We start from the raw sequence: 21,955 nt of genomic DNA, 5'->3' as shown, positions 1-21,955 counted from the left end.
GGATAAAAATAAATGGAAAGGACGTTAAGGTGTGGCTTCTGTTACCTGTAAATGTTTTAGCTGCTCTGGTGGAGCATTATATGTCAGTTTTATGGATTAGTCACTAGTGGATAGACTCCTTATCATATTTTTACAGGAGACTCAGCATCACTAGGAGGACTGCTCAGATATTTGTGAAAAGATTCAGTCAACCAAATGCTGACTTGAATATTTGTTTTGGAAACTGGAAAACTTTTCCCTGTGCAAAGGGAAAGTCAGTTAGAAGACTTTCTGCCTCTTCTTCTTTGAGATTTATCACCTGGAAAATTAAGAGGCTGTTCAATTGCTGCATTTAAATTGGCAGTGACATATTTTGTATTCTTAAGTAGCTGTAAGAAAAAATAATGAATTGTATCTACTGCAATGATTAAAAAATATTGGTTTATGAAAGGTCAAGTCTGTGTTCAAGAGAAATTCCAAGCACATACATCATATCTGTTATCCTCACTTACCTGAAGTAATGTGAACTATGTGCAACCATACATAAGAAAGTAAGATTAGTCATATCTAGAAGAGTATGCTCCTGATTTCATAAAAATAACTGTTTGGGTTTTTTTGGAAGAAGAATGTGAAGAGTTTGTTTATGGCGTATAATTGTCAAGAGACTGTAAGGCCAACCTGAAGTGTTCCATCTAATGCTGCTTGTGATTTTCCCTTCCATCTGCTGTTATGTGAGCAGAGGGTACTTTGGGGAAGTTATCTGAAAACTTAAGTTCAGTTATTTTTCCTGTGTTATTGTTCACCTGAAACAGTGTCATTTTTCCTTCATTGGAATTTACAAATAAAGTGCAATCTTGTAAATCAAATTTAAAGTCAATGCTTAAAAAAATGCTGCATGAAGATAATACTACACTATAAAAATTACCCTACGATGATGTTGCAGAATGTAATATTATAGGGGAACCAATTCTTCCAGCCCTAAAGTATGGTACAATCTATGTTCTTCTGTCAGTGTCTAATGGCTGAACGTTACTGTGCTCTGCTCTCAGCCTGGCTGAATGGGAATTTTTTAACTTAAAGTTAGCAATAGGATCAGAATCTACATCGGAGCTCTGCTTGCTCCTTCTCTTTCTGGGTAACATGTAATTAATAATATTACAGTAACAATTATATTAATTATATTATGATTTGGTTTGCCCTCAGGTGCACTGCCTCACAACCTTCCAGAGCGGTCCAGGTAAGGGTATTCATTAGTTGTGAAAACACACGAGATGGATTGAAATAACAAGTAGTGAATCAACTCAAAGGTGGACAAAATTAATAACTGTGCTGCAGGCAGCGTGAGGAACATGACAACAATGATACATTTTCTACTTATGGTTTTCAAACTTCCTAAATATATTCTAAGGTATATTTTATTGATGCAACAAAGCAAACCCACAAACATTAGGATTTCCCTCAAGGTCCTTATACTGCAGACCTCACAGGTGCCTATGGAGAGTCCCACAGGTCCCTATTCTATGCAGGGAGCACCAAAGATGGACTTGTGGGAGCCACCTGGGACTATGGCACTGTGGTTCTTGCTGGGGACAGCTGCAGGATTGGGGTAGAGGGCTGCAAGCAGAAGCAGGACAAGCTGCAGTCTCACTAGTTCTAGGCTTTCTCCAAGTGTCTCTGCTCCACTGTGGAATTGCTGAGAAATTATTTTTTCTGCTTTAGTACAGAAATCAACTCATTTAAAAATTTTTAAGAGCATGGTCACTGCAAACAAATAGTTCAGTAATACTGCAATTCACAAATCCAGCTAGAATCACCTTTGCTTAATAAATATTGATCCAGAACATGTTTTGGTAAGAATGTCCAGATTTTCCCAACATTACCATTTGAAACAATACTTTAAAATGAGGGCTTTCCGAATTTCAAACTGAATTGTAATTTCTCTCCAAAAGCAACCTGAAGAGCAAAAATATATTTTGTTAAAATGTAAAAAGTACTAATCTAGATCTAATATACAACATGCAGTAAGGGTGGTGAGGCACTGGAACATGTTGCCCAGAGAGGTAGTGGATGCCCCATCCCTGACATTCAAATTCAGGTTGGACGGGGCTCTGAGCAACCTAGTCTAGCTGTAGGTGTCCCTGTTCATTGCAGGGGAGTAGGACTAGATGACCTTTAAGGGTCCCTTTCAACTCAAGTGATTCAGTGATAAAGGAAATGTTTGGTTCGCCATATTCAAATTGGATCTTAGGAAAAAAATCTTCTCAGAGAGAGTGGTGATGCATTGGCACAGGCTGCCCAGGGAGGTGGTGGAGTTACTGTCCCTGGAGGTATTCACGAAATGTGTAGGTGTGGCACTGAAGGACGTGTTTTAGTGGGCACAGTGGGGCTGGGTTTATGGTTGGACTAGATGATCTTTCCAACCTTAATGATTCTATGATTCTACGATAGTAACATGAGAAGAACCTGAGCTTCAAACAACTTTAAAGACAGAGGCACTTTGTGACTGGCAAGAAGAGTATGTAAGGAAAATCACAGTGCCACGGTAATGCATGATTGGAAAAACCCTCAACCCCAGGGACACACTGCCAGTGCCTCTGATCTCTCCTCTCTTCCCATGGTACTTGTGACTTTGGACATCTATTTGAGGTTTGTTAAAAGTTACTGGGAAGTACAGAAGGTGACTGGTATACCAACAATGTGAACTCCTGGAGAAAGGCTCTATATAAAGCATTTGAGTCCCAGGTGTACTTGAGTATTTAAGCGCTGAAGAACTGCTCATCCTTAATGAAACTGTTACTTCTCAAGTAAGCCATCCTCTGCATAGTTACCAGCAAAACAAGTGGCAGAGGCATACAGGAAATGTGACTTAGCAGCAGTTCTGGCTTTCATTATCAGCATCTATAAGCACATGCTGACTCTCATTATGAATGCATGCAGCCTCTCTCCAGTCTCCTGCAAAATCAAAAGGCCAAACAGAAGTGCAGATGAAACAAATAAGAAAAAGAACAGGTTTATCATTTGGCTCTTGTTAGGTGAACCACAGCCAGCCTGAGCTGGACCTTCATGCATGTGATAAGCTGTGCCTCTGAGCCAAGAGAGCTGTGCACTGGTATGAAATCCTATGTAAAGGATACTCCCCAGTAAATCATGTGCCCTTCCTTCTTTGATCCTGCTTAGGGGAGGGACTGTCCCCAGGGACTGATCTCCTTCACCTGATACATTGGATTTCCATTATTTTCAAAATCAGCATGATAGTGTATAGTGGCTCTCCAACCATGGCAGGAAAGGAATTAAAGCTTTTTCAGAAGTTCTGTCATGAATATTGTTGAAAACAGTAAAATGAAGATGTTCCTGTTCCCCGTATGACCTCATGGCACTTCCATTTCTGAGCATTAAAAACTGGGTCTTTGGAGGAAAAAAAGAAAAAAAGAAAAAAGAAAAAAAAAAAAGAAACACAAATATGGACGACTGACTCTGGAAAACGTGTGCATCAACCCATCTCTTTCTGGCAGCAAGCTTGGAACAGTAGCTACCTGCATCACACATCACGGCAACTGTATCTCCCTGCTACAAGGAAAAACCCGAGGAGCAAGCCCAGCTGACCCAATTTCTGAGCCTCCCGTCAGTGCACGGTTCTCAGCAGTTGCCTGCTTAACAACACCAAGTCCCTCCACACCTCCCTAGGGACACCCTGTTCTTTCTGCAAAAAGCATCCAACACAAAGGTAGTTGTATGGACATGAAGTAGAAGACCTTTAGTGTGTGCAGCCTGTCCGCAGGCAGAAGCCACCACCAGCTTTCAGTGAGGCAGATGTAGAACCAGCATTAGGGATGAGCACGATCCTGTTAGAGGTGAGATGGGGCAGAGGCGGGCGTGGGCACCATGCAGCCTTCACATCTGTTCTGCTACACTGATGTCTCACCCTTGATGTTAGCCTTCATTGGCAGTGGGTTCTCAAGGTCCAATCCCATCCTCCCAGACAATAAATACAAGCTATTGCAAGTCTAGCTCATGAAATTTTATTTCTACTGCCTACTATTTAGGCAGCTGGTATTCAATGTTTTCTCAAGTAGAGTACCTGGCTAATTCTTACAGGCAATCAGGACTGGAATGCACAATTTCTCACTTCAGATGTTTATATGAGCAGCAAACTTTCTGGCTTGTGCCCATCTTCAAAAATAAGATCAGTCATACTTGTTCATGTCCAAGATGCTAGAAACCACAGACACAGGTCAGTGCTCAGCTTCCATGGTGTCATACAAACAAATGGAGAAACAACCCTCCATCCTCTTCCAGTGTACAGTCAAAGCAACAGGCAGGGAAAAACAGGCACATAAGGACATAACTATTCAAGTAACATTAAACTTTATCACCAGAATTGCTGTTTATTATTTATCAAAAATTGCAAAAAGCTTTTGAATGACAGTTAAACACAGGGATGCCTGTGCAGAGCAGCATTTCCATACCCATCTCCTGCAGCAGCTGACAGCATCCGCCTAATGACAGAGGGAGGATGGGGCAGGCTGCTCCCCAAAATGCTTCCGCAGGATGCGCATTTGCACCTCAAAGAGGTCCTGAATCTGAATCAGAGGTGTTTGTGTTGAACATCTTCGCATGGATTCTTTTTCTATGATTGTACCTAATTGCTTTTTGAACTTCTCACATTTCCAACATCCTGTAGCAATGCCTTCCAAGATTTAAGTGCATTTTGAAGAGGCATCTTCTTTTGAGCCTGTCTCCTCATAATCTTCTCTCTCCTCCCTGCTGCCATGTTAAACATTTCAGTAAATACTTCTCCCTAAATCCAGTGGAAAACTTTATATATATATACAAAATAGAATAATATATATCTATATAATAGAACAAAATTCTCTCATAGAGAATTCAGCTGGGTTAAAGCATGTGTGTATCTACAAGCATGTGAGATGCATCACTGACCTTCCCAAATAGCAAGTGTAGGCTCTCTATTAACTCACCAAGAGCCCCTGATGATGCTAACAGAGATAACCTAACTGATTCAATAGCAGCAATGCAATGTACGTAATTAGTAAGGTGAGAATGTGCAACACAACCCCATAGCACAGATCAAGAGCAGCTGTGCTAGGGGTATTTCCACAGAAGCAGCGAGTTGCAGCAAGGAGGAACGCATCTTCTAGTGATGTGAGCCACTTCCAGCACTTGCAGTCTGAGTACAGCCATGAAGTCAGCGTATTGCTCACATTTTCCTGACCGCGTACTAAAGCAGAAGTCCTCAAATAGATCATTGATACTGCCAGCCACATTTCGAGTGTTTGTTTTAATACACTTTTCCTCCCAGCTCGGTGAAGCAGCCTAATCTTTCAGAGAGAAATGGTATAGAAACCTCACCTTGTGCTTCTCCGTACACCGTATTTATCATGTGTACCTCTATAGGATTGGGAGGCTCAAGCAGCAAACCCCAGTCTCTGCTGTGACCTACAGGCCAAGCCTGCATCTTTCTAAGAGGACCTACCTCATATATGGGCTCATAGCATCTCTGAGAGCATTTGCTGCTGCAGCTCAGAGGAATGGAGGAAAGATGGAAGAGTATAGGGTACAGTAATGCTTCTCTCTCCACTTCCTCCACTGATAACAGCCAGCCTTAAACAGCTTTAAGAACGCACCACACACAGTAGCTGTCCCACGACAGCACCGCACAGGCTACCTCTGAAGCCTGAATAAGGAGAGCACGTTTGGAAGAAGTGAACTAAGCTCAGCGGGAACGACCACCACATCTGTGAGAGGAAGCGAGGCTCTCAACGCATCGCTTCTCACGGCAACCACGCAGATACGCCTCAAGCAGCCCTTCAGGGCGTGAGCCCGCCAGGCGCCGTGACTAAAGCAGCGCTGCACGACAGCTGCCCGAGGCACCGCGCAGCGCGGGCTGCTCTTTATAGTGCGCTATTTTAATCGCGCTCGCTCATTGGCCACCTCCCGCATGACGACAGCGGCTCTCCCGGGACAAAGTCCCCTCTGCACCTCCTCCCCGCACCCTCCCTGGGTGCTAGGGGTGGCGACCAAGGTGCGGCGCGAACGGCAGTGCTCGTGCGCATGCGTAGTGGTCGCGCGGGAAGGAGAGCCGTCACCCGGTTGGGGGTGCGGTGCGCCCTGTGACAGCCCAGCAGGGCAGTGCTGGGAGCAGCTCCTGGGCCTGTGGGTTGTGCTGTACTGGCAGGGCAGGGCAGAAAGGCTGTGGCTTCTTCCCTAGCTAGGGATGAGGGAGACAGGAATTGCCCCTGACTCACGGCCCTTCGTACCCTTTAAACTCAAAATGGGGGCGGGGAGCAGAGAAGGTTCCCGCCGAGCTGGGCTGAGGGCTGCTGCCGGTGCGGCGGGTGGGCTGGGCAGGGCAGCGCCACCCGAGGGCGGGGCGGTGTAAGGAGCCTGCAGGCAGGCTGCGTCAGAGCGGGGTGTAGGAACGTGAGGCTTGGCATCTTGTGGGCAGCGTCTCATGGTGCTGCTGTCACCTGTCTATTGGTGTCCCCGTAACAGAGAAGGGGTGAAAGGCTGGCAGGGGAGGCAGCTGTGAGTATGGACCTGAGAGGAGAGGGAATGGAAGAGTCCCACTGCTGTGTCAGTCTGTGAAAGCGCTAGGGTATTCGCAGGGAGTGAGTGCACAGGTAGCTGTGCTGCCTTCAGCTGTGCCAGGCTTCACAGAAGTGTTCTGCCCTCAGAAGTGCTGCACGTGGGCCCCTGCAGACCCCTGATACTAGCAATGTACAGCAAGCCCTAACTCCATTCAACTTTGTTGATTTTTATTTCCAGATATGAGCGTGCTTACTTACCCTACTCCTCCAAAACAGGATCATATAATCATAGAATAATTTGTGTTGGAAGGAACTCTTAAAGGTCATAGTCCAACTCCGCTGCAATGGACAGAGACATCTGCAGCTAGATCAGGGTGCTTACAGCCTCTCCAGCCCAACCTTCCTTGTCCCCAGAAACAGGGCATCAGTCACCTCTCTGGGCAACCTGTTTTAGTGCTTCACTACCCTTATGGTATTTTTTTTTCTTCTTATATCTGGTCAAAAACAATATCTTTTCACTTGAAGTCATTTCCCCTTGTCCTGACACAACAGACTGTGATAAAGAGTCTTTCCTGTAGCTCCCCTTTAGATGCTGAAAGGCTGCTCTCATGTCTCCTGAGGGCCTTCTTCATGCTGAATGGTCCCAGCTCTCTCAGTCTGCTCTCGTAGGAGAGGTGTTTCATCCCTTGGATCATTTTTGTGGTCCTCCTCTGGATGTACTCCAGCAGGTCCATATCTCTCCTATATTGCCCCACCCCTGGAGGTGTTCAAGTCCAGATTGGATGGGGCCATGAACCGCCTGGTCTAGTATTAAATGGGGAGGTTGGTGGCCCTGCATGTGGCAGGGAGGTTGGAAATTCATGATCCTTTTAGGTCCCTTCCAACCCTGGCCATTCTGTGATTTCCATATCTGGGTGCAGTACTCCAGGTGAGGTCTCACCAGCATAGAGTATAGGGGCAGGAGGTAACACAGCTCAGGCCACTGAAGATTTATTTTTGGCATATAGTGCAACCACTTTGTGAACATTTACCACATAGGCTAAATATGTTATCAGGTCTTGGCGCCACTCAAAAATAGCCGCCGGAACACCTGGCAGATAAAAGACGTGTTATTTTCATACTCTGTATTTATAGAAACAGTTGGTGATTATAGTTGAGATGAATGCTTTCAGTAGCTGCAGTCCCTCTTGCCTCCAGTAGGATTGCTGGTATGCACCTGATACTAAGGTCAGAAAACTCCTCTGCGAACATAGAAAGATAAGATTGCTATTTTATGTGGTCAAAGAGCTCAACATGTGCTGTGTGCCACTCTGTTCTGCGAGGACAGTCGAGTTGTAATTGCCTGGTATTCTTCCATGGGTGTGGATTTTCCTCCAGTTAATCAAACTCTGTTAAAGTGAGACAGTGCTCTGAAAAAGGCTCAACTCAAATATTAGCTTGACAAACCTAGCACAAGACTTGCCAAGCAGAGATAATTACCTCCCTTAAATCTTCCAGGAATCACCATCCGTAGAGTTCTTGGATGTAGTAATTGGAAGAATGCAGCAGTTGAGCTATGTGGAGATAGATGCGGGAAATCCCTAAACAAAAGGAAGGTCTGTACACACTGCAATTTCTGGCAGTGAAACAGGTTTGAAATGCAGTAACATATTTGTGTGGCCTGGTGATACTTGTGTAAACCCTTCATCTCCCAAGGAATTTGTCTGTGCAAAGATGATCTGTGTTAATCTGGAGCCTGAGCCAAAAGAATCCTGGATGGCTTCTGCCAGGGGATAGACCTACCACATCCTTAGCACACAGACAGGAAAGAGTTTTTTGAGTCTTGTCTGCTAGCATCTATAGTAAAATTTTACTTGGACTTTGACTGGTTCAGTTCACACTTTATCCTGATTCAGATCATGTTTTGGCAAGTGGAGTTACAACATAATACATAAACTTTGCAGAAACTTTTTCTGTTTGTCCAACTTCTGTTACAGCATTTCAGAACCTGCTTGTGTTATTGCTTAAAGAAACTAATTACTCTCGAAAGTATTTAATTGTTCAAAGAATTTGCTGCTAGTTCTTTGTAATAAAAATTCCTCATAATTTCTAAAGAGCAACCCTGGCTACTCATCTTTTATACACTCAGAGCTGTATTGTGCTTTTATGTGCATTTACATATGTAGTACTGCTGTAAGAAGAACAGAGAAATGCATTCTTCTCAGCATCACTGTTTTCTTCTTTCAGAAGAAATTGCCATATTCCATACCATGGGATTACCAGCATATAGATTTTACACAAGCTTCCATCCACTGATGATCACATCTAGACAATAAAAGCAAGGAACCTCTTGCCTCTCACATACAGAGTTTAATTAAAAGGCCATTAAAACTTAAGAGAGATTTTTCAAGATTTTTAATATATTTGACAACACAACCTCAGTGTGTGTCAGGATTCACAGGATTTTTGATGAAGCCCACCATTGAATTGTCTTTACTGGGAAAAAGTTTGGTAGGAAGTAGAAAGTAAAGTTTGCTGTTTTTACACAGATCTGCCTTGTCTGGTTAGCTCTGTCCATGTCATTTGTTTTGGGTTGCTCTATCCAAACAAAAAAAAAAGGTAATTTTTAGTTTAATAACAGACTCAATTTTAAGACAATTTCCAGTGATTGGAAAGTCAAGGTTCACTGACACTAAGGTTCAAATATACGCAACACAATTTCGGTCTTATTCCCTGAGGAGTGGTTTTGAAATGATCCATACATCCCAAACGCTTCAGTAAACTACAGTTTAAAAATAACATGAATACTTACAAATCCATCTGTCAGCTAAGATCTTTCAAAAGGTAGTATTTGAATGCAAACTTTACGACTCTTGAGCTGACTATCAACTGCCTGGTCAAGCTGAGCACTACTGCTGACATTGGGAAAATAATCCTTAAATGTTTGGCTTATCCCCTGTAACTGAAACAAACACAGATTCTCTAGCTCCCACTGACTTCACTAGGAATTAAATGAGGACTTGTGTCAAAAGTAAAATGCAGGTCGTTCCCCAACATTAAAACAGTGAAACTTCATTGTTAGTGGAGGTCTTGCATGCTTTTTGTCACTTAAGTGTCAAAATTGCAGGTTACTGGAAACAGCAGTTTTACTACCACCAGCAAACAAGTGAAGTTTTGCTCTCACTAGAAGTCTCATCTACTGCAGGAGAGAACAAAGGATCTGTGAGTAGTGTTTAAAAATCATGTAGGTCCTGTTTTTGTCTTGCCAGTGCAGTGGCCAAATCTGCAGTGCACAGCTCAGTTTTCTCAGACCCCAGGATGTCAGAGAATGAACTGTAACAGCTTGTAAGTGACAAAAGTTATAGTCATGAAAGGTGCTAATTTTAGGTTACAGTTGTTGGCATATTTGTAATTGATTTCATAAAATCAGATTCCATCTACCTCATCATTAAACAATTAAACTGGGAAAGGTAGGCTGAGTAGTAGTTTGTCTTCACATTCAGAAGGCAGCTCTTCTAAAAGGCTGTTCTAGGGTGGTTAAATGAAGTGAATTTGTCACATGCAAAGGTTTTTTCCACCAAGAGCCAACTGTTGGCAACCTAATGAGAGTCTGAAAATCTGTTTGCAAAGCCAGTCCTGTTGCTTGTTCCAAATGTTACTGCATAGAAAAATAATTGCAGCTTTTATCAGAAAAATGTGAGCTCCAGAGTTGACAGAAATGGTGCACAATTTTGTAGAGGAAAACGTAGAGGTCATTTTGCATGCATGGATCATTAAGGGAAGGAACTGCACCAGAATGTGGGAGGATAGAAAGCAAAGGTCTGAGGTCTTACACATGCAAGAAAACAGGGCAACTTGTATGTTGCAGAGACTTACAATGTGAAAATCACTTTTACTGACAATCACAGTTCTGAGAAGTTGTCTTGTTAACTCAACCTGAATGGATTAGTCAAGCATTTTTCTCCTGTGGAGAAAGAAAAAAAAAATGTAATGAAATTTGGAACCTGCTCTGTGATATAGAGAACAAGAACAGAGGAGAATCTGCTTCTCACACTGAGGCAGATAGGACAGGACAATACAGGAGCTTTTACAATTATGTCTTTGTAAATACTTTCAATTTTTGAAGAGTATTTTAAGACGATTGTAAGAAATTGCTGATGTTGAGGAATAATCACAGTTCCTAGTATTTCCTTTCTTACCTTTTTGCTATCAGGTGCCTGTCCTGGGCCTGCTCCTCAGTGACTGAAACTTATGAGCATTTTGGAGCAAGGCCAGGGTCTCTCTAATGCTGTATTCAAGCTGGATGAAGCAGAAGTCATATAGCAATAAGAGAAACATTGAGTTTTAAAAAGCATGTTGGAATCATTTTCAGTTCCTCATTTTTTTCATTAACAATGTTGCTTTACTTTCACGTGGCTGCAGGCTGGTAACAGAGAGTGCTTAGGCTGGACTAAAAGTGCTTGGTTTCCTCTGTAGTGTTGTGTTTGCTCACCTGAGTGTGCCAGTACTTCCATAGAAATGCAGTACTTCATGCAACAAAGTATTTATATGGCACTGTTGTAAAGCAGGCCATAAGTTACTTCCTTTACTTTGGGGTACATTCTGCTCAGGGTCATATTAATTGACTATTAATAATTAGTGAAAAAAGTCATGAAGAATAGTAAATCTTGTTACGCTGTTAATACAATGTTTACTGGCTGCTGTAGCAGGCCCTTTCTCTCTTGCACGTGCTGCCCCATCCATCTGTGGCAGTGAAGGTCCTCAGGTGTCTCACAGCAGTCTGTTCCCAGCACAGAGCACCTCTAGCCAGCACAGAAGCTGTTTATAACAAGGGTTTTATTAATTGCTTGCACAGAACAAAGTTCTCAGTCCCACCATGCCCAGTCATTGTGGCAAGGCCTGGATGGGTAATTCCAAGCAATTCCTACCTGAGAAACCTCCTTGATTGCTGACTATCGACAGGTGAAAGAGTTTTTCAGACAAATTCAGGGTGAGTCACACCTTCCTTCCTTCCTAGGAATAAGAATTGTTGCTTTATGCCTCGCTCCACCACCCTTTCCTGTCCTTCTTAATCTGAGGTGAGAACCAAGGCCCTCAGTACAGCTTCCTCCCCATCTGGGGTGAGGAGGGAAGGGTCTGCGCTGCACAGTAGCACCACTGACAGGAGAAAGAAAAGAAAAAAAAAAAAAAAAAAGCAGCGTTGGGTTAGAGGGTGCAAAAGGATAATGGAGGGATAATGGAGCAGAGCAGGGCAGCCAGGCTTTTGAGGATCCCAGGAAGCAGCATATCGCTGTGAGGTACATAGCTTCAAGCTGGAAATCTTGTAAATAATAATCCTTGAAGAAGGGGTGAAGGAGAAACTTCGATAATTCAAACAGTAGCTTCACATTTACCTTCCCTCTCTTTGTTTTTACTTATGCATAGCCAAGTCTGCCTGACCTCCCTTGTGCGAGCACTGCCACCAAACATCGTTTTGTATCATGAATAGCATAGGCCAGCAGGACTAGAAAGGTTATCATCCATCTATGGTACTCAGCTCTGGAGAGGCTGCACCTCAAGTACTATGTTCAGTTTTGGCCCCCTCACTGCAAGAAAGACACTGAGGCCCTGGAGCATGTTCAGAGAAGGGCAACAAAGTGAGGGGTCTGGAGCACAAGTGTTATGGAAAGCAGCTGAGGGAACTGGGATTGTTTAGTGTGGCAAAGAGGAGGCTCAGGGGAGACCTTATCATTCTCTACAACTGCCTGAATGGAAGCTGTGGCGAGGTGTGTGTCAGACTCTTCTCCCAGATCACTAGCAAGAGAACCAGAGCAAATGGCCTCAAGTTGATGAAGGGAGGTTTGGGTTGGATATTAGTAATAATTTCTTCTCAGAAAGAGTGGCAATTGGAACAAGATTAGTATAATTGTTGAGCACCTAGTTTGTTCTATTCATATCATCTTAGTTCCCTAAAGAACAGAGAGCTTACCTCTTCCACCCTTACCTGTGTTTAAATAAGATTGCAGAAGAAATCAGGTAATAGCACCATGACTAAAAGGAGCAGCATTGGACCTGTAAACTCTTACTAAATGCAAAAGAGCATGCACAAACTCTAAACCTAGTGTTTGATAAGGCCCATTAAACAGGTGGATTACTGTGATTTTATGCTCAGACTGATAGAATCAGTCTGACTCTGACCTCACACAAGTGTAAAAGAATTTCTGACTTTGTCCCTGTATGCTGCGTGCAGGTCTTTGGATAATGCTTAAACCACAAACACAGTTCAAGGTTATCATTTCACATTAACAAGGCTTGGCTGAGACAGTAATCTAAAGTAACCAATTAAGAATTGCAATGAGAACCTGTGCTGAAATAACAGAATTTTCTCTGCAAAACCTCTGGGTTACAGGCCTGATCTGGATGGCAGGGCTTTGACACTAAGGCAGGACTGCAAGTTTGAGAGCTGTGGGAAGGGGTGCACTCACAACCACCACTTTCATACTCTTCTTTGCAAGTAGTTTCACTACAGCTGAGTTTGCCATAAATAGGTTCCACAGAATTAGTTTCTTGGTCTAAAAATGATCCATTTACCTTTTTTCCTAAAGTTCTGAGATTGCTTTTAGGCTGTGAGTTGGAATCCATCTGGGTGCTGGATATGCAGCACTGCATTTCTTCTCAAGGGAGGAAAAGCTACGTTTATTAGAAGAACAGCAAAATAACCTACATTCACATCTCAACCCTGCAATGTGCTTGTCAGTGCAAGCTTTACTGGGTTCTTTAAGGATACTAATTACAGAAATACATTGTTTAAGCACACGCAGTTGCTGCAATTGTTTTTCCGAAGCATTAACAACTCAAAGAAAAACATTATACTCAAAATTAAAAACCTCAGCCTCAATTTTGCAGTCATGGTTAATATCAGTGGTCAAAGATTTCAGGGCTAGGAGAGAGAATTTAGATTATTTGCCTTGTCTACCATGAAACTCAGGTTGTCAGATAGGAATGCCAATAACTTTTGTTTGGGGCTTTGTTTGAGTTAGATTGTTCTGCTGAAATTTAACACCTGCAAAAGCAAACAAAACTTTTCCTTGCTTCTTATTTAAGCCATTATTTACTCACCATTGCTGTGTAGTGGCATTTGAAACATAATACTTAATTGCTTGTTGAAGCATAGAAAAAGAAATAGTTTCAAATACTACCCACTGGCTACTATGGTGAAATGGTCTCCATAATCTTACTTGAAACAACAATGCTATTTCAAAAGTCCTTAAGCACTGCACTACTATACTGCATGCTGCATTTTAATATAATTCCTGTACAAAATATTTTTTTGTTCCTTTTTTATTTTTTTCAAAATAAGGGTGCAGACTGAACTCTGAGACAAGGAGGAACTTTGTGCAAGAGTCTGTGCTGTTATCTAAAGGTTATTGTTTCTTATCTGTACAGATCCGTACAACACAGCTAAACCCACTACAGTGATGAGTGAGCAGCTATTTCAGGCAATAGGGGTAGAAGGTAGAGAGTAAATGCAAGGAAAGAACACATTTAGATATCAGCAGTACAGTACAGCAGTATCAGTACAGTGCTGTGACATTGCTTACTTATGGGACAGTCTCCTAAAAGGAGCAGGAGAGTTGCTATCAATTTGAATAAAATTGGGGAAAAAACACTGTGTTGCTGGAGGCAGTTGTGCTCAGAAAGAAACTGTTTGGATGAAATGCTGCTTGACAGCAAAGAGAGCTTTCTTGAGTCCTGTCCGCATTGCTTTCTTGTGACACCCTAGCTGCAGGTCTCCAGGATGCTGGTAGCTCCTCCCTGGCACACCTCCTGTGCAGGGGGTCCCCACATAGGGACGGACGGGTGGCATTCTTCACAAGGACATCCAGCTCTTACTCCACCCCGTGATTCAGCTGCACATTCACACCCAGTTTTGTTGTCGTTTCTAAGGCCCTTTTGGCATTCTCCTGTCTCATAGCATAAGGCTGGTGAAGCAAATAGCTAAACTCAGGACTGTTGGTCTTCCCACTCTTCTCAGTGCTGCTGTCCTGTGTTGCAGAGCAGCCACAGAGGGCTTGGCAACAGAACTGCCCCACAAGCCAGGCCTGCTGTGTCTGCATGGAGTGCTGAACCCTTCTTTCAGGCTCTTGCAAACAAGCCTCAAAGACCAGTTTCTCACTGACAGTAGCCAAGAAGCTGCTCATGGCTCCATGCCCAGAGTGCTTGGACACTGAATTGAGGTCACACCTAGGAAGTCTGTGCTTCAATGCACTGTGTCAAACCAGGCCGCATTACCTGGTATGGCCTAGTAATAAGCCCTTACATTAACCACATCCACATAAGAACCATGTTTGACCTTAAAGCTGAACTTCACAAAAGAAAGCTATGATTGATATTATGCTTACACCTCACTTCCCATCTGTCCTGGCAGATAGACCACAGTCAGGGAGACCAACACAGAGCAACCCAGTTTCTTAGAGGAAAGGGCCATAGCAGTGTATACATGCTTTTGGACCAACATGGTTCACTTGTGTCTACAAGATGTTTCCAGCTCCTAAGCTCCTGGTCTCAGATCTGCAAGGCCAAATGACGTTGTTGGGAAAAAGAAGCAAACCAATTGGATACAGAAACTCTACTTCATGTTTGATTGCTGCAACTACTATGATTTACCACACCAAGATAATTAAACATACCAAACAATTAGCTCATGAACTATCAGCTCTGGGGTCACCAGATCCTCTGCCTCGACAGATACCAGGTAGAAGGACACAACACCCTGCTTCTTGTGTCCAGCAGTAGCTCATCCTTATCCTCCCACACTTTAAGTGTTTGAATGTCAAATCAGAGCCATGGACTAGCAAATCTGACTCCAAAAGCATTCCTAGCTATTACTGGGAGGGTACGTGGATGAAACCTGGCACAAAAGGTGATCATAAGGTTACACGTTATGTATAACCAAATAGATTTTCCCCCTCACCTTGCTTTTGTCTTTTATTAAAAGAGGATTAATCATGCAGCCTTTTAAAGAAAATCAGCCTATTAGTAAGTGAAACAAAGCTGAGCTGCGTTCTGCCTAGGAGCAAATCACATCTGTATGTGATGTAAGTCATGGTGGTAACATCTGAGGCAGCACTTCAACTCTATTTCAAAGGTTCAAGTGGTACTCAATTAGTACCTAGCTCCTGAGTTACCTACTGCAGACAGGTGAAATTCACCTGCTATTTTAAAATAGTGTAATTATACTATTTTCCAAGGTGTTTTGAGGAGTTGCTAGTCAACACGTTACAAGACTCGGTGTTTATCTTTTGTGTCATGCGTCAGAGGTAATTACTTCACAAACTAGGTGTGTCACTGGGAAGCACTGAAAACTCCCTTTGTTTCAGGTTACCTGAATGCCTCAGTATGGGAGGTGAGCAATAACCAACCTGATCCCCTTCTCCTCCAGTGAGGCCTCATAGAAATTACTGGGAATGGTAGCCTCTTTGTTTCTGAGTTACTGGCCTTAAGGTAGCTGGGGCTGATTAGATAAGGTGACTCTATCTGCAGCCTTGATATAAAATGAATTTAGTTTGCCCTCACTGTATAGCAAGGTCATTGAAAACTAATTAAGGACGTATGTATCCATTTGTAAATTGTAAATGAGCTGTTTGCTGTGAAACACAAATAGCTTTTTCTCATGAATGAATATTTAATTGAGGTACAGTTCTAGGTAAGTCCTTATAAAATATCAGACTTAGAATTCAGATCTAGTGAAAGTTGGCAGTGTTCTGCTTTGTTTAGCAATGTCTCTCTGCTTCTACCTGCTTTGTATTTGGTCTTACATATTTATTGGTGCCCGCCTGTTTTCAACATTATTGTGTTATCTCAAAGCAAACAGAGGATTTCCCAAGAGATAGGAGGATTCTTGTACTTCAGCCTCCAGCTTAGTGTCTTACTCATATACCAAGGTCCAAATTACCCTCCTTTATCCACAAGAGAAGCCTCCATTGAATATTCTTTTCTGATTCTGCATTGGTTGTTCTCTGTGCAGACTGAATTGCCTTTGGACAGCTGCAGTCTGTGGAGAGCAGAAAGAGCTTTTGCACCTAACATCACTTTGAAATGCTCTTTTCTCTAATAAGCAAGTGAAGCAGAGTAGGAAGGCTGGTGTAGTGCCAGTAATAAGCAGCAATCCTGATATTACTTTTTAACACTAACCAATCTTATGCTACAAAGCGTTCAAAGGGAGAAAGGTCTTGTTGCATAGAGCATTTAAATATTTGAAACTAGGCAAAAAATGGTGAAAACATCTTGGAAGAGATGGTTCTGAGTGGAAAACAGGAAAAAAATGGGACCATCTGAGATTTACCAAGTAACCTCTGCATCAAGCAATTCCTTATGTTTCAATTAGGGAAAAATGAGGGAAAACCCTCTTCTACTGTGTTAGTTGGCATAAAACATCAGAGTAATGTACAGCTTATATTACTGACAGGTGAGGCAAGAACTATATTAGATCTTGGCTCAGTATTTAACTGTAAATTGTGTTACTGACAGTGCACCTTCTGAAGTGGAATCAGAAAACCAATTACAGTCAATGCAAACAACCTCACAACTTATACTGAAAGTGGAGAGAACTGGAAAGGTGGTAGAATCACTGTCAATTAGTCCTGAGTCTGAGATTTAAGGCCTTTTAACATTAGAGTCTTGATTTGAGAATCACTGGGTGAAACTCAACAGCTTACTTTACGCTGAAAGTCAAACAATATGGTCCTTCTGATCTTAAAAGCTGTGAGTCAGTATGATATCACAGGAAAAGAAAATATACTTGATATCCATTAATTGTACATTTTATTCTGTGTGCCCTGAAATTCTGAATTTTGACACTAGTTGAAATAGCTTGTTACTTTATTTTTGTATTCCTACAGCATCATCCTTACAGTGAGAGCAATAGAAATGTCAGTGATGTAAATTTTTTCTCTCTATCATCCAGTGGAGGCTTTTTTGCCTTCACCTCCCTTTACTACTCACGCCTGCTGTAGGCACACATCTGCGTTCCATTTGTGAAGCAAATGAACTAAGTTGGTCAACATTATTTGACCCGCTCTTTTTGTCAACGCTGTCTTTATACATCTCTGGTTTGATGCTTAAAAAAAAAAGAAGAGCTGGTCCCTGTGGAAATAATTCAATCTTGCAGGGGGTTATTTGAAATACATGGCACTGAACTCTGCTTCTAATCAGACTCCAAATAAAATAGCACAAAGGAAGATATCAAGGTAAAATAGAGATTACCTGTGCAGGGGAACTCCCTTCCTCTTTCCTTTCTTATCGTATGCATTAAGATCATTATTTCATTTTGAGACGTAAAAGCTGTGTTGCCCCTAGTTTCCATTTGCTTCAAGTCTTGGACAAACACGGCTAGATTTACATGTGTAGAATAATCTTTACAAATCCAGTACATTGTGAGCATCTATTGTCACTTAATACATTTTTAAACAATGCTTTGTAATGTGATTGTTCTCATTCAACAGATTGAGCAAATTATTACTGCTTTTTTATTATTTATTTTCACTAATAAAATCAATAATTCACTGTGGATTTCAGTTACAGAGACAATTATTATAGATTTTCCTTGCTTGATCACATGCATGTTTAAACCGTGTTCATCTAATATGTCCCTGTACAACTCCACCATGGTCAAGCAGATTGTCATGTAATCTCAAGGAATAATTGTGGGTGCAGCCTGAAAACAAAATGAATGCAAAGATAAGGGTCTCCCAGCATGTAACTACTGGATCATTTAACAGCATTTATTTCCAGGCCTGAATTCACCTAACCATTTCTTAGCACAAACTCACACTTACTGGAAAAACACATTAATTGAACTTGGCAGAAACTTCTCATTTAAGGAACAACAAAAAATGAGGAACAAGCTTTGAGCTCTTTTACCATGTATATCCCCTTCAAAAGAAACAAAAGAGACCTCGAGAATGTCAACAGTGCTTTGAAAGAAAACGCTCGTCCACTGTGACCTGAATTTGTCGGGTTTTCATTAAGCTCAGTGTGGGTAGTAAGGAAGGAGCTCTCAGTTCAAGCAGAACTGGAACTCAACAGATCCTTGGCCACTCTTCCTGGAGCATGACAGTGCAGGAATGCCAATGTTTCAGGAATTCTAACTGGGAATAAACTGCCTATTTATGGTCGTGCACAATGAAACAAGCTACTGTCAGTAATACCATATGATTACTTTTCCTCCTACAGCTCTTAGAATTGACAAAGAAAATGATCCTCTTGATTTTAAACTTATACAAAGTGGTTCAGAATGTGGTATCCTTTCTTTTTTCTACTATATTGAATGCATGGCCTATAAGTAGTCAGAAGGAAGTCACTCTATGTTTCCAGTTAGAAAAAATCCCAGGAGTAAAACTGCAAACTAATCACCAGAGATGATGCAAGACTATTCCAACCGTGCTTGGAAAATTTGAATAATACTTCCTATATTCAGAAACAAGAAATTCAAACCTGCCTCTTACTGAGAGCATTGATTTTATGTGGGCAACCAAGAATGTTTTTCTTAGGACATAAGAGTCCGTGCTTCCTAATTTCAGGATAATCACACTTAGGAAGATGTGTTTTAATTAAAACGTGGCTAGCGCCAGATCTGTTAAGCAAAACCACTTTATACTGATAGGATTTTCTTGAGAAAATTCTGTCCAGTTCTTTGAATTCATAAATGCTTTACATCAAGTTGAAACGTTATTACAAGCAGAAGAGCAACACTAAATTGTTTTTCTCCTTAAAACTGCTGAAAGATCTTAAAATACAGTTTGGTTAGAGGGCAGTAAGGCACAGGAGCTGTTACAGGGAAGAAAACAGAAACTGGGTCCTGCTACTGACCTGCTGAGCAATCTAGGTCCTTTCATCACCTCCCCTGCTTTAGTAATTCCTGTAAATTGTTAGTAATGCTATACTCTTAATAGAGCAGGTTAAGAACAAGTGTTGGATCAGAGCAGCTGTTAATCCTATAACTTAAAGGCTTCATTTTGATTTGGCTCTTATGCTTGTGAGGTCTGGCACAAAATGCTGTAGTTAGGGTGCCTATGAAAGCTTCCTCCTGCTTAGCCAATGCCTAAATCCAGAATCAACTGTGTATTTTTGTTGTGTTTTTTTTTTTTTTAATGTAAATTTCCCAAACTTCTACATTTATATCTGTTTTTTCATATTTCTAGCCCTAGATTGTCCTGATGAGAACTGATTTCATGCCTGCTCTCACATTCCTTTACTCCCAACTCAAATGGCAATTCAGTCTGTAAGCATTATCAGATAGTGCTCATCAGTATTACACGTGATGTCCGTGCTCCAAAAATTCAGTGTCAGGACACTGTCAAGAAAGCCACAGAACTGAGAGCTTTCATCCCCTCTCTGGAGATGTGAGCTAGTCTGGATTTACTGTGTCTGCAAAGGATGAATAGACTTTTGTATAAAAGGGAAGGAAGGGGTAGCATTATATACCTTCCCATCCATTTGGGGAGGGAAGTAGGGAGTGAAACGTAAAGGAAGAAACTCAGGGACCCAGAAGAGAGTTTCTCACTGTAACAAAAACAACTTGCTGCCCTGCTGAACTGAGAGTTTAGCAACTCACAGTGCTCTGTAGCCAAGGTGGTTTGAAAACACACCTTGCAAAAGGCAAAAGCCCAGGAAGGAGGCTAAGGCTCTCTAACAAATGTTCCAACATGGCAATTGTTCTTTTCCCTTCCACAGACGACAGTACTGCCTGTATGGGTTCAACATGTTCTTGTTGGTTGGGTTTGGGTGGAGTGGTGTTGAGTAAGCTGGTAGTTATGGATACCATTGAGGTATCTATCTTTCCCCATATACTGCAGGTGATTGTGGGAGAATGGCACAGGGTTATGTGCTGTGGCAAACAGGAACCTAGAGATTGTATGTTGCCACATTTAACTATTAGTCACCTAAATTCCTTTTGCCTCTGCCTTTTTGTAGTTAGGAAGCAATTGTAACTGCAATAAAAATTCCTATTTTTTCAATCAAGCCAAAATATGGTATTAACAGCAAGGAATGAAAATACCTATGTGCTTTTTGCACCTATATGCCTCCACAAAATAATCCAAGACCACCACATAGCGTTCCAAGTGAGAGTGGCAACAACTAAGTTCTTACAGTATTCCTTACAATCGTTTCTTGGGCTCAGCAGTCTGCCCAAAACAGTGATGTTCTGGTCTGCTCCACATCCAGTACCATCCTACTGAATATGGCATGAGTCCCACCGTAAACTTACTGCTTAAAGGAGGAAGTCTCCTCACAAACCATATGTTGTCAAATTAATCTGATTAAAGTTTATCTTGGTGGGATTGTTCTATCTGAAAACAGAGGCTCTAGCTGTTTCCCAAAAATGTTTTATCTCATCTCCCTCACAAGCCATTTAACTTTGATTGTTTTTTTCTCACCTGCTGTTGCAAGCTGCTTCACATATGGCTCAGTTTTGACAGTAAAGCCCTCACTTGCTTCCTAGGATCACACAAGAAGAAGGAAATATAGCAGTGGGTTCTATCAGTCTCCGTTCCCCTCCGTTCTCTCAAATGTGAAGCAAAGGTGATTCTTTTACTTGAATGTGGCACTATGAGTGAGTGCCTAGCACCATCTCTGATGCAGGACCTGGAGGAAAACACAGGACTGTGTTTTTGTTACCATCCCTTGGCATTCCCCAGGGTCTCCACAACCCTGTATCTTTGACACGTGCTGGCTGCTACCTCGTTTTGAAGCTTCCAGTTCCTTTTCTTGAAACGAGGATATCGAGACAGCAGCTTGTATCTGCACGTTTCCTTAATCTCACAGCTCACCTGCATGCCATTGCCGGCACACCGGAAGACCTGTGTCCTATAGTCCGTTGCCCGTGACAACGTAAATACGATCTGTTCTCACACCCCAGCAGGCGGGAGGCCACGGCTCCTGCAGGTAAAGCAGCTGGGGGCTCTGCAGGAGCATGGCGGTGGATGAGGAGCGGGGGGCACAGGCGCAGTGCGTTGTGTCCGTGTGTTGTGTGCCTACGGATCGGGTCGGTTGGTCGCGCAATCTTGACCCAAGAGCACGGCCAGCTGAAGCAGCCTTCTCACTTTGTAGTTTCTAAGCTTCGGTGGATTCTCAAACTTTTATTTCATGCTGAAAATACGCTTTAATACAAAAATCCATCCTGCCTTTTGTTTGAAGTAATTGATTTTGGGCTTCGGGAAAACAACAACAACAACAAAATAGCAGCTTTTAGAGACTGGCGATCGAGCACACGAGTCGCCCACGCTCTAACACCAAAGCGTCTTCCTTCCCTCTCCCCCTCGCCAGCTTGGCAACCGCCAACCCCGCCGTGGGGGGCAGGTGCCGGTGGGGCGCGGCCCGCCGCCATGTTGCGCTGAGGGTCTCCCGCTGAGGGCCGAAGAGCGGCCGCGGGCACGGGGGCGGCGGCGCCAGGAGCGCCCGCGCGGCCGCCT

The 21,955-nt window shown here is 42.5% G+C and overlaps 1 long non-coding RNA gene across 3 annotated transcripts; it reads right to left on the bottom strand.

Moving 5' to 3' along the window:
- Positions 1 to 9,014: 9,014 nt before the first annotated feature.
- On the bottom strand, positions 9,015 to 21,945 carry LOC116240935 (uncharacterized). 3 transcript variants are annotated; one of them, XR_016464333.1, is made up of 6 exons: positions 21,224 to 21,945; positions 20,921 to 21,128; positions 11,432 to 11,516; positions 10,703 to 11,321; positions 10,380 to 10,467; positions 9,015 to 9,101 (listed from the first exon to the last, which is right to left on the bottom strand). It is a non-coding gene; the product is annotated as an uncharacterized LOC116240935 (long non-coding RNA). The 3 variants fall into 3 exon arrangements; XR_016464334.1 differs by lacking the exon at positions 9,015 to 9,101 and adding an exon at positions 9,617 to 9,702 and having other exon boundaries at positions 20,921 to 21,146; XR_016464332.1 differs by lacking the exon at positions 9,015 to 9,101 and adding an exon at positions 9,617 to 9,702.
- Between the last annotated feature and the right edge of the window lie 10 nt (positions 21,946 to 21,955).

The sequence above is a fragment of the Phasianus colchicus genome, chromosome 2 (assembly GCF_987193195.1).
Source record: "Phasianus colchicus chromosome 2, bPhaCol1.hap1.1, whole genome shotgun sequence".
Classification (NCBI taxonomy): domain Eukaryota; kingdom Metazoa; phylum Chordata; class Aves; order Galliformes; family Phasianidae; genus Phasianus; species Phasianus colchicus.
Note: the sequence above shows the minus strand (reverse complement) of the source record. Positions and strands in the feature narration are given on the sequence as shown.